Genomic DNA, 14,294 nt, shown 5'->3' on the forward strand with positions numbered 1-14,294 from the left:
AGGTTTATTTTAAGCTTCGGCCACAATTTTTCGATGAAATTCAGACGGACAAACGACCATGAAAAAAAACCCTCATTTAATCACAAGTTTTCACTGTTTTAGAAAAAATTAATTGGAAATAAAGCGTTAAAAAATATGGTGTAAGGACTGGCAGCAAATGTTCAATTGTTTGTTAAAATTGCTTTAATTGCATTGGAAGAGAGGTGGTAGAGATGCAAGTCTTGAAATAAAACATGCTAAATATTTAAGCGCAATTGATTTGAAATGTGTTTCCTTTTAATTAAAGAAGCTTCAAGCTAAGTTATATTTAAAATGTGCTTAGTTTATTTTTAGGTATTGTGGTACTGCATTTATGGAAAGGGATTGATGTTCGATCATTGATGTTTCACGAGTTGAAGTGCTTGGTATAGAGCTGCCTGTGGTTAATCTTAGTCAGGGGTGATCACTCAGTAAAACTCGATTCGGCGAAGGTTTATCCTTCTTTATTCCCTTGCATATTTCAATTTGTGTGCATACCTTCATCGTTCATTCTTCAATATTGGTATTTTCAAACGCCACAGTAAAATTCACCAATTATATATAGAATTAATAGTCTGCCATTTTCATTTTATTCGGTTTACAAATCTACATTGTTAAAATAACTCTCAATCCTTGAACACAATAAACCCACGATGTGAGTACACATTATACGTACATGATGTATAATTATGATATAGAGTCGATGCGGCTAATTCCGTACGGGCGTCTAATTTCGTACACTATTAATTTATTGTTTATATCTTCTTAGTTGGGTTACACAACACTGAATTAGCCGCATCGACTCTATTTGACACGACGGAAAATGGGTCAACAAGAATGTGATTCCTTTCTCAATTTTAATCACGATAATTAAAACTTTTTCAGTTTCGCGTAAAGGCTGTTTCTGATTGGATAATTAGATCGCGTGACATGATTTTTTCATTTCTCGATTGACAATTTCCGTATGCATATTTAAATGTATAAATACATGACCGTCATACGTTTTGAGCGATATAAGTTATAACTTTACCGGTTCATAAAAAGAATGTGAAGTGTGTAACGTTTGCTTTCCGTTGCGCGCTTTGGTGCCTTCAATTCTGAGTTCTCAAATCGGTCATTTAAATGGAAGAAAAACTCATTTTGGAAACCCTCGTAAGAAAGTCAAGTTAATTAACGAAGTACATGTAGTTAAGTTCTATGAATGAAATTCCATTTTGATGACGCATTTTCACATATTTTCACACGTTATTTCACCTGACAAAACAATCATGTTTGATTGGTTTAATTTTATAGAGTTGCAGAGCGACACTAGAAATGTGAACAAGTCATAGTTATGCATGTTACGTTCTTTATGTTTATGATATAAAGAGTTAATAGAGATATTTAGTATGAGTAACATATGGAGATCCAATGACCGGTACATCAAATTTGCGTACCATATGTGCGTTAATTTCATTTGTTTATTTGTTTTGTTGAAAATGTAATGCATACATGAATATTGGGCCGTGCTCTGTGAAAAGGGGGTTTAATGCATGTGCGTAAAGTGTCGTCCCATATTTACCTGTGAAAACCGGACAGGCTAAGCAGGAATTAACCATTAATTAGTTAAAATAAATTAATTAAAAACGTGGTTAAAACATACCTGCAAAATTATTAAAATAATTCAACAACAAACATGGTTAAAATAATTTAATCGAAAACTTGGTTAACACTAACCTGCAAAATGATTAAAATATTTCAACCACAAACATGGTGAAAATAAATTAATCAAAAACGTGGATAAAACTAACCAGTAATTTGGCTAAAATAATTCAACCACAAACATGGTTAAAATGAATTAATTAAAAACATGGTTAAAACTAACCTGCAAAATAATTTAAACAATTCAACCACAAACATGGTTAAAATAAATTTATCAAAAACATGGATAAAACTAACCGGTAATATAGCTAAAATAATTCAACCACAAACATGGTTAAAATGAATTAATTAAAAACGTGGTTAAAACTTACCTGTACAATAATTTAAACAATTCAACCACAAACATGGTTAAAATAAATTAATCAAAAACATGGATAAAACTAACCAGTAATATAGCTAAAATAATTCAACCACAAACATGGTTAAAACACGGGATGAGCCAGCCGCGCATATTCTTTACTACTAAAAAACACGAAATTTCATGCCGGCACATATAATGATTTACAGTATGCGGAAAAAGGGTTATATTACATTTCATTAAATATATTAAAATATTCAACATTTAAATATTGGTTGCCAGTTTGTATGTTTCGTTCAGTTCCGATGCGCAGGAATTGTTTGGAGTTCAACAATAAAACAAAATTTTATAATCATTCTAGTAGATCTCATGCAAAAACACAGTCTATGGAAGCCATGTACATAATATGTCTTCGGACGTAAGTGTAAAATGTAATAGATTAAGTGTTCCAGTGCTGTAATGTGACAACATTCAACGTCAACGTATCATTAACGAATATGTTTCTATCAAAATAGAATACCACTGAGCATCGCTCTGTGATAACTGGGCTTAATGCGTGTGCGTAAAGTGACATCCCAAATAACTGGGCTTAATGCATGTGCGTAAAGTGACATCCCAAATAACTGGGCTAAATGCATGTGCGTAAAGTGACATCCCAAATAACTGGGCTTAATGCATGTGCGTAAAGTGACATTCCAAATAACTGGGCTTAATGCATGTGCGTAAAGTGACATCCCAAATAACTGGGCTTAATGCATGTGCGTAAAGTGACATCTCAAATAACTGGGCTTAATGCATGTGCGTAAAGTGACATCCCAAACGAGCGTCTGCATTCCGCACGCCTTAGAAGAGACGACACTTTCCGCCTAGACTGGTTTTTTGTTTAGATGAGACTTCCTTACGACAATAAAAGCTTGCTTATAATTCTTTGAACTTCCTTAAAACTTAAGACAATATTTGAGTTTAAACAATAATACATTATCCTTTTTGCAATGCATACACAACGCTACATGAAAAGGTGTCTATACATTTATATACAAAGCGGAAAGTGTCGTCGCTGATTAGCTTGTGTGGGCTGCACAGGATAATATGGGACGACACTTTACGCAAAAACATGAAGCCCAGATTTCCCAGAAGGCGGCTCAGATCTGCAGTGACAACAGACAGTCCAAGTTCTCTCTGGGCGGCTCAGATCTGCAGTGACAACAGACAGTCCAAGTTCTCTCTGGGCGGCTTAGATCTGCAGTGACAACAGACAGTCCAAATTCTCTCAGGCTTTTTGCAGATCTAGGTGTCCGCCTTGTGATCAGGAAAATGCGAGTTCGATTTCTAATGAACTAGTTAGAGACCACTTCGTCACATCTATATTGTTGGTACGTTGTTAGATTTCACAGGCAACTGAAACTTTGACTGTGAGGGTGTTTGTAATAGAAATGTTCATTTAATCGATGATTTACAGAAAGAAAATACAGTGTCTCCAGATGGCATTGTGTAGAAATTATCACCAGCATATTACGTTGTCACTAGAACTAAATTACAAGATGGCTAGCAATATAAATTAGCAGCAGAAGATCATGAAAGTAATAACATGACGGCTATCGCTAGACGAATATCACTATTATATGGGCCGTGCTCTGTGAAAAGGGGGTTTAATGCATGTGCAGTCCACACAGGCTTATCAGGGACTACACTTTCCGCTTTTATGATATTTTCCATTTTAAAAAAGTCTCTTCATAGCAAAAATCAAATTTAGGCGGAAAGTGTCGTCACTGATTAGCCTGTGCGGACTGAACATGCATTAAACCCTTATTGATAAGTGCTCCACCGTGTTCAATATGAAACCTAATCCACACGTTTTATTAAATGGCGTCTGTAATATAGAAAAATGAACGAAAACACCGCCAGAACGCATGTCCTGTAACGAAACACTCAGATGCGAACGTCCAGTATGTGATAACATTCGATCCTCAAATCAGACTGTAATATTCGGAAAGTAAATGGACATGACGTAACGTCAACCGACGTGAACGTGACGTTACGCGCCAATACTCTGAAGTCACTGCGTTATATGCTGTTTATCAATGCTGCATTTACTTCCAGTATTGTAAACAAACGGAAACGCTATGTTAAATTTTCTGTATAATCGGTTACTGAAGATGGCCTGTGGCCGAAATATTTAATAAAAGAGTGACCCTATCAAGTTTTAATAATTTCCTCCCTCTGAAGATCCAATGTATAGAGTAGTTTATATACACATGTATATATATATATATATATATATATATATATATATATATATATATATATATATATATATATATATATATATATATATATGTTTACACATCGTAACACTCGATAATGCAGGCGCAGGATGAGATAACTGTAATGCACTGGTTGCCGTGTCACATAAATATGGAAAATGAATACATGATTTACATTTTAAATAAAACTAGTTCATTAACAATATTCGAAAAGAAAGTTAAACAATATAAAACTAACATTCAAACAACCATTTTCAGAAAAACAAAAGAATTGATTGCATGTCATAAATTCATCAAACCTTCAAATAATTTCTTAGTGGAAAATGTGTAAAGCATAGAAATGAATTCATATTGGATCTACGTTACATTTTAATGTATAGAATTAGCGCAAAGCTTACTATACCCTTCTCAATTACTTAGGACAACTAAAACATCATACATAAATTATGTATGAACTGCGGACAAGTTTTAACAACAAGAGCTTGCAAATAATTTTGTCAAGTTGAATTTACATATACGGTGAACCATGATACAAACAAGAATTAAACAACAATTATGGTTCATTATTTTCAATTTCGCCAACTATGAATACCGCAGGATACCACTATACGATATCATTTTTTAGGGGCGTTGCCTCAATCGCAACCATAACTCTTTGTTTTAACAACTTAACGACGTGGGTAGCATCGGTCATCTCCTTGTTGGAACGAGAATATGGACGCAGCGAATCTGGTGAAATTAACATAAATGGAATTCAGAAAAATGACATAATTATATTCCGATTTCTATGGAATATTGTCGTTTGTATCTTATTTTTGTCAATGACAACAGCAATGTATGTGTCGCTAAAGAGACTTTTTCAGCTACTATACTTATCGCCGTACAAGAAAATAGAATTGAAACAGACCAATGAGCAACACTGTCTTCAAATTTAGGAAGGAAAATCGGATGGCATGTTCAGTTAACCCGTTATAACGACCGACACGGAGACCTTGTCATTTGAGCCTGATTTCTGACGTTCGGTGTAAAGCCGTTCACACAGTACAGTGAACTCAATTCGGCGATAATTTAATTATGTATTTAGTATCTGATGCATTGCGCAGCTGCACACAAACGACCACCCGTTTAAGAAGAGAAACCGTAATAACTGTCAGTTTTCATAGAAAGGCAGTTATCTTTGCCGGCCCCATAATTAGCCAAAGAGCTGAGCAAAGAGGTTGGGACCAGAGGTCCCGGTGCGATCCTGGATCGATGAATCTATCCAAGAATATTCGCCTTATATCGCTGATTCAAAGATGGCAAAGCTGTCAGTCTCCAGTAGAAATAACGAGGAATTTACACGAAGTTCTACCTAGACGGTTCCTGAAAAACTGACGTTGTGTAACCAAACTTATTGAAACGGCCATAAAAAAAAAACTAACGGTCACCTTGGTTTTCCAATTTTCAACCAATTTAAAACAATCATTTTTGTCATTTTTTACTAAAACTTAACGTTTTTGGTCAAAAATGAATTTATATTACCACTTCGGTCGATCTTCACCGCAGCTGATAATTATAGACAATACTGACCACAAGTGACCATTTCGGACAATACTTAACATTTTGTATTAGTCATATATTGAAATAATGAGCCTTCAGCTCTTTTAACTAGTCATGCATTGAATTGCACTCATTATGTAGCTCTGCTTCAACTCTTACCTAGGTACATGCAGTCAAATTATAAGTAAACATTGTGCAGCTATATTTCAACAAATGAAACTGTTTTAACTAGTCATATATTGAATTATATGTGTCATTGTGTATCGAAACTTTTTATGCTGTTGGTTTGAAATATACTTGAATAACTTGACAATGTGTTACTTGTATGACTTTATTATGATAGTTTAGTTTTTTGGGTGCAAGGATATAAAAATTTAGATGAAGTACATTGTCTTAAAACAAATCATTTTTTGATCAGAAGTAAATGATTTCTGTTTATTTTAATGAGAGAATGATACTGAATTTATTTTTATCAGAAACAGAGCCCCCAACACCCAAAAGCAGTTATGTGCCAGAGATGTAAGATATGTGTCAGACAGCATTGATTTTCAGTATAAAATAGATTAATCATTCAGAGTCTAAAGGCTTTCTGAGAGCCTGACAAATAGGGTTTAGAATGCTCAAAATCATTTTCGTCCGGGGGGCTTCGCCCCCCTTGTCCCCCTACCAGGGCGTTGCCCCTGGACCCCCTTGGGGACCTAGGCAGCCCCCAAACCCCCGGCCAAAGTTTTTCAGGCCTGGCCTTCAGACCTTAATATCAGGCCTGCAAATATTTCCTATGTCCCTTGACATATTGCTTTAATATTTTGCATACTTCTTTACCAACATGACCCCAACCTATAAACAAGAGCAGACAACTGTATCAAGCATTTTGTAAAAATGATGGCCCTTTTTTCACTTAGAATATGCATATTATTGATAAATTTATGTTAAAGTTTGCGTACCACCTCAAATATTTTAAATGTCCCTTGACATATTGCTTTCATATTTTGAAAACTTCTTTACCAACATGACCTTAACCTATAAACAAGAGCAGACAACTGTATCAAGCATTTTTGTAAGAATTATGGCCCTATTTCCATTTAGAATCAGATATTGAAAGAGGAAACTAGAAAATGACTCCTTTTAAATTGCAAGTTTCAGAGATTTAATCTATGGTGTGTTACATCGTCTAGTAGTCCTTTACAAATCATGCCCCTGGGGTAATAAGATTGCAAATTGTCTGAGGGATCACATGTTTTATATATGTAGACTGTTATAGGAAATAACTTTAAAATATTCTTCGTGGAATTTTTACGGCACAAGCGTTTAATATTTGGTGTGTTATATTATCTAGCTGTCCTCTAAAAAGATTGTTAATATCTTGAACCTCTTTTTAGCTCACCTGATTGCTCAGGTGAGCTTTTGTGACCGGTCTTTGTCCGTCAGTTAACATTTGTTCGTAAACACTCTACAGGCCACATTTATTGTCCGATCTTCATGAAACTTGGTCAGAAGGTTCGTTCGTCCTAATGAAATCTCGGTCGAGTTCGAAACTGGGTCGTGCCGGTTCAAAAACTAGGTCACTGGGTCAAAAAAAAGAAAAAACTTGTAAACACTGTAGAAGTCAAATTAAATGCCCAATCTTCATGTAACTTTGTCTAAATGTCTGTCTAAATGTTATGTTGGTTGAGTTCAAAAGTGGTTCCGGTCCGTTGAAAAACATGGCCGCTAGTGGGCGGGGCAGTTTTCCTTATATGGCTATAGAGAAACCTTGTAAACACTCTAGAAGTCAAAATTTTGGCCCAATCATCATGAAAGTTAATCAAAACATTGGTATTATTGATATGTCGGACGAGTTCGAAAATGGTCCAGATCGGTGAAAAAACATGGCCGCCAGTGGGCGGGGCATTTTTCTCTATATGTATATAGTGAAAACATGTGAACACTCTAGAAGTCACATTTTTGCCCAATTTTCATTAAATTTGGTCAGAACATTTGTTTCCTTAATACGAGAGTTGAGTTGGAAAATGGTTCCGGTCAGTTGAATAACATGGCTGCCGGGGGTGGGGGCAGTTTTCTTATATTTATATAGTAAAAAAAAGCTTGTGAACACTCTAGAAGTCACATTTTTTGCCCAATCATCATGAAACTTGGTGAAAAGATTGGTTTTATATATATCTCAGATGAGATTGCAAACGGTCCCGATGGGTCAATAAAAATGGCTGCCAGGGGGGTGGGGCAGTTTTCCTTATGTGGCTATATAGAGAAATCTTGTGATCGAACAATATATATAGAAGTCTTGCCTTAATCATCGTGAAACTTAGTCAATACATTGGTTTTATTGATTCCTTGGACAAGTCGGAAAATGGCTCAGATCGGTGAAACACACTTTTTAGCTCACCTAGTTGCTCAGGTAAGGTTTTAGGATTGGTCTTTGTCCGCTGTCCGTCCGTCCACATTTGGTTTGTAAACACTCTAGCATTCACATTTCTCAAGCATTCTTTATCAAAGTTGCTGAAAGATCTCATTCAAGTTTGATGATGAGCAAAATCGCATAATTAATGCCATAATTATTGCCCTTAGTTTGTCCAAATTTTCATTATATTATACAAAATCCTTGTAAGCAAAGTTTGATGTTTGGTAAGGGGGGTCAACTCAAAATATAGGTCACCATTTCAAATCTTTCAAAAACAAAAACACTCCCTTCGCCAGAGTTTTGGTTCAATAATGATGAAACTTGACCAGGATGTTTGTCTGGTCAATATCAAGGTCAAGTTTGACATTAGATAAAGATTGAATGAACCGACTCCTCTCAGGTGAGCGAACTAGGGCCATCTTGGCCCTCTTGTGTCAAAACTAGCTGCATCCCAGGGGTCAGGGGGGGGGATTTTTGATGTGAAACATCATCCCGTGGTCCTTAACAATATTTTTCAAATTGTACCTCCAGGGTAAAGCTGATCCCTCCCCCCCTTCAGGGCAACAAAATTTATATCGACTTCTTTAGTAAACTTTATAAAAGGTACATTGATCATGACTGGCAGATGACCCCTATAGATTTTCAGGTCACTAGGTCAAAGTTCAAGGTCACTGTGATTAGAAACAGTAAAATGCTTTCCGATGATAACTCAAGAACGCTTACGCCTAGGATCATGAAACTTCATAGGTACATTATTCATGACTGGCAGATGACCCCTATTGATTTTCAGGTCACTGGGTCAAAGGTCAAGGTCACAGTGACTCGAAACAGTAAAAAGGTTTCCGGATGATTACTCAAGAACGCTTATGCCTAGGATCATGAAACTTCATAGGTACATTGATCATGACTGGCAGATGACCCCTATTTATTTTCAGGTCACTAGGTCAAAGTTCAAGGTCACGGTGACTCGACACAGTAAAATGGTTTCCGGATGATAACTCAAGAACGCTTACGCCTAGGAACATGAAACTTCATAGGTACATTTATTATGACTGGCAGATGACCCCTATTGATTTTCAGGTCACTAGGTCAAAGGTCAAGGTCACAGTGACCTGGCTGCAACTACAATGGACAGTCTATATGGGGGGGGCATGCGTGTTTTACAAAAAGCCCTTGTTTACATGGTAATACAGAAAACAGTACAAAATTAACAGACATTAATAACGCAGACTTAATGCACATGAACCTGATTTTACACAGATCCACTAACATTTAAATCAAACCATGTTGTCTTTTTACTATTCCAACAATAATCTTGTTAGATGTATCTTTTTCGTTAGTAGACTGAACTCCAATTTGCAAACACTCATTCTGTGACATTCAGTGTATACATTTCCATTAACAAAAAAGTATATAATTGTTGAACTTAAAGGACACACTTTCTTGAGCTCACCTGAAGACAATGTGCTCACTGTGAGCTTTTGTGATCGCCTTTTGTCCGTTGTGCGTCGTCAATATTTTCCTTGTTTACACTCTTGAGGCCACATTTATTGTCCGATCTTCATGAAATTTGGTCAGAATATTTGTCTTAATGATATCTTGGACAATTTTTTTAAATGGCCACCATTGCTTGAAAAACAGGGATGCAAGGGTGGCATTTTTTCTTATATGGCTATATATGGCCAAAATAAAACACTCTTAAGGCCAAAGTGATTGTCTGATCTTCATGCAACTTGGTCAGAAGATTTTTCCCATTAATATCTTGGAAGAATTTGAAATTGATTCTGGTTGGTTGAAAAAAATTGCTGCCATTTGGCGGGACATTTTTTCTTATATGGCTATAGTAAAACCTTGTTAAAACTCTAGAGGCCACATGTATTGTCCGATCATCATGAAACTTGGTCAAAAGATTTTTTTTTCAAGATACCTTGGATGAGTTTAAAAATGGTTCCAGTTGGTTGAAAAACATGGCCACCAGGGGGCGGGGTATTTTTCCATATATATATATAAGAAATAGAAAACCTCACTGAGGGTCCTATGGCAGAATAGTGACCAGCCAGGCAGCCCCAAACAGTATATGGACCGAAGCTGAAGGCTGAGATCCATATACTATTTGGGGCTGCCTGGCTGGTCACTATTCTGCCATTGGGCCTGAAGTGAGGTTTTCTATTTCTTATATTATACCAAACATTTTATGCAGATAAATGTCAATAATAAAAAAATAACACAATATAAATTCCATCTGCCACCACCAGACAACATTTTTGTAAACAAAGGAAACAGTACTCGAAAAATCTTTGCGTTGTAAAACTTGCTCAAATGTTGCAAATAACTAACATTCTAGTGGGCACTATTGGATGTGCGCGCATCTGGTCAGCGGGCGCTATACTGTATAGCGCCCGCTGACTTGCTGTGAGCATCTTTACCGGGCACTTTTCAAACTAAAGGACCTGTGGAGTTTATATACGCAAAGAAAAAACAAATTTATGTGAGGTATAATATATGGCTATATATGGCTGTAGTATCTAAAATAAATCCTGTGTGTGATGTCTCTGCAAACCTAAAATAAATCTGTTGTGTGTTGTCTCTGCAAATCTAAAACAAATCTGTTGTGTGATTTTCTAATTAAAATTGTGTTCTTGCCCAGACCTTACAGAGTCTGACGCCAGCTCTGGACCGAGATGAGTGTGGGGCTGCCATGGAAATCCAGAGTCAGTTACATCCTGCCTGGTGAGACTCGAGATTTTCACCTTGCTTCTTGTTTCACCTTGGTTCTGATTCAGAAAACAATTTTAGTTATGTCTCAATTTTGTTTTTTCTTTTTATGTAACATTAAATAGATAATATTGTATTCGTGTCCTGAACTCGAAAGCTTGCTTGTTCTTCATATTTTGTTAAAATTGTAAGATTTTGCTGTATGCTTATTTGTGAGGAGTGATACAGCTAAGAACAGTTACCGGTTTCCTCTTTAGGATGACATTGATTGTAAGATTCTTTTTAAAAGCTGCCTCTAGGTTCTTATTTAAAAAATATATTAATTGAAATCTTGTCATCATCCTTAGGTTGACTGTTAATTGAATAGTTAAAGCTATACTTGTCAACCATTTGTCATTATTTGCGTAATATTCTTGTCAAGGTATTATGTAATATCTCCATATCATTAGGTCTATTACAGGTAAAATTTAAACACCTTACATGTGTTTAGGTCATTGCGTGAGGTCACTGAAAAGTTACATTTCTCTGTCCTGCAACTCGTGAAGTGAAACTTATGGTGTTTCTGGAATGTGGTCCATGGGTTGCATAAAACACTAGATATGTTAATTAGTTACCCTAGCTAATTTTCCTAAAATCTTAAACACAAAGTTTTTTATTTTACACTGTCAAATATTACAACACATAAAAAAAAATCTTTAATAAAAAATATGTTTTTGAATTGAATTTCTAAAAGGACAAAAATTTATACAAATTGCAGTTTTTCATTTTGAGATTGTTGCTGTTTTTCAGCAAATCGTTTTAGGCCTCAACTGTTCACCGCAGTTAATAATTGAAACGATTTCATCAACGCAGTGTTCCTTCTAGTACGTTTATGTGTTTGTTACTGAGTTTTATACTGAAAGTTTGAAAATCCGCATATATAAGTGAAAGGTGATGAAATATGTACAAGATTTTAGGGGATTATTTTAATGTTTTATGAATTTTTATTCATGACTATTATATTGTGACTCATGAAGTTTCTTAAAACAATTACCTTTTCATTTTCTTTCAACTTAATTAACTACCATTAAAATTAACACCTTTTCCAGTGAACAAATTGAATGGTATTTTATTTGATGTGGTAAAGTTGTTCCTACAGTTCTTGTTTTCATAAGTGTTATGTTTTGTTTTGTGCATTGACTAGTTTCCCTTGAACTGTTTGACTAGTCTCCCTTGAACTGTTTGACTAGTCTCCCTTGAACTGTTTGACTAGTCTCCCTTGAACTGTTTGACTAGTCTCCCTTGAACTGTTTGACTAGTCTCCCTTGAACTGTTTGACTAGTCTCCCTTGAACTGTTTGACTAGTCTCCCTTGAACTGTTTGCTTTTAATAGTTTGTTTAGTTTCTTGTCTATGTTAAACTTTAATTTTCCTTATTTTATGGCAATACACCATTTATTGAAAGAATACAATTTAAAAAATGTTCCATATATAAATTCAAACATGTGTATTCCATTAATCAAGATTTGAACCATCATTCAGTAATAAGCCAAAATTAAAATAAGAACCGTAAAAATTGACTTTCCTATGTATATTATTTTTAATGATTTGCTTAATGCACAAGAAGATTTGTACCAAAGATTTTATTTGTTCATAGTCTGTTGATATTCTGTTAATTGGAGTAGTTGTATTTACACCTATATTTTAAAGTTTAATTCATAATGTAATTTTATTAGCTCCACTGGCCAGAGGCCAGCGGGGCTTATGTCATGGTCCTGTGTCCGTCGTGTGTGCGTTAACTTTTTTTTTTAAACATCTTCTTCTCCTAAACTGCAAGTCCAATTCTGATAAAACTTCTCACAAATGTTCCTGGGGTGAACCTCTTTCAAATTTATTCAAATTATGCCCCTGGGGTCATTTTTGACCCGCCCCTGGGGTCAATAAATTGAACATATGCTTATATAAAGCCTATTTTGTGCAAACTTAAAAAAAAAATTGTCCATAACCATTGGCCCTAGTGCTACCACATTTGGTATATAGTGACATTTAATAGTTCTCTACTTAGTTTGTTCAAATTATGCCCCTGGAGTCAAATTTGACCCTGCCCCGGGGTCACAAAAAACTTTTTCTTTAAACATCTTCTTCTCCTAAAGTACTGGTCCAATTCTGATGAAATTTCTCAGGAATGTTCCTTGTGTAAACCTCTTTCAAATTTGTTCAAATTATGTCCCTAGGGTCAAATTTGACCCCGCCCCGGGGTTCACAAAATTGAAAATTTGCTTATATAAGGCCTATTTTGTGAAAACTTTCACAATCCTTCCGTCCATAACCATTGGGCCTAAGGTTATCAAATTGGGTATGTAGAGACATCTAATAGTCCTCTACCAAATTTCTTCAAATTATGCCCCTGGGGTCAAATTTGACCCTGCCCCGGGAGTCACAAAATTGAACAAATGCTTATATAAAGCCTATTTTGTGCAAACTTTAAACATCTTCTTATCCATAACCGTAGGGCCTAGGGCTACCAAATTCGGTATGTAGTGACATCTATTAGTTCTCTACTTTGTTTGTTCAAATTATGCCCCTAGGGTCAAATTTGACCCTGCCCCGGGGGTCACAAAAATAAACATACGCTTAAATAAGGCCTATTTTGTGCAAACTTTAAAAATCTTTTTGTCCATAACCGTATGGCATAGGGCTACCAAATTTGGTATGTAGTGACATCTAATAGTCCTGTACCAAGTTTGTTCAAATTAAGCCCCTGGGATCAAATTTGACCGTTCCCCAGGGGTCACAAAATTGAACATATGCTTATGTTGGGCCTATTTTGTGCAACTTTAAAAATGTTCTTGTCCACCATTGGGCCTATTTCTACCAAATTTGGTATGTATTAAAATCTTAAAGTTCTCTACCAAGTTTTTTCAAATTATGCCCCTGGGCTCAAATTTGACCCTGCCCTGAGGGTCACAAAAATGAGCATATGCTTAAATAAGGCCTATTTTGTGCAAACTTTAAAAATCTTCTTGTTCATAATTATAGAGCCTAGGGTTACTAAATTTGGTATGTAGTGACATCTAATAGTCCTCTACCAAATTTGTTCAAATTATTCCCCTGGGCTCAAATTTGACCCTGCCCCGGGGGTCACAAAACTGAACATATGCTTATATAAAGCATCTTTTGTGTCAACTTGAAAAATCTTCCTGTCCATAACCATTGGGCCTAGGGCTACCAAATTTGATATGTATTTTGCATATGTCATGAACTATATAAGTAACAGAAACTTTGAAACCTACAAACACTTTTTGGAATTTTGGAAAAAGATTCATGATTGAATGAAGGAACTTTCATTAATCTTGTAGAACATAGATTTGATCTTCAGCTTC

Source organism: Dreissena polymorpha, chromosome 10 (assembly GCF_020536995.1).
Source record: "Dreissena polymorpha isolate Duluth1 chromosome 10, UMN_Dpol_1.0, whole genome shotgun sequence".
Taxonomy (NCBI): Eukaryota; Metazoa; Mollusca; class Bivalvia; order Myida; family Dreissenidae; genus Dreissena; species Dreissena polymorpha.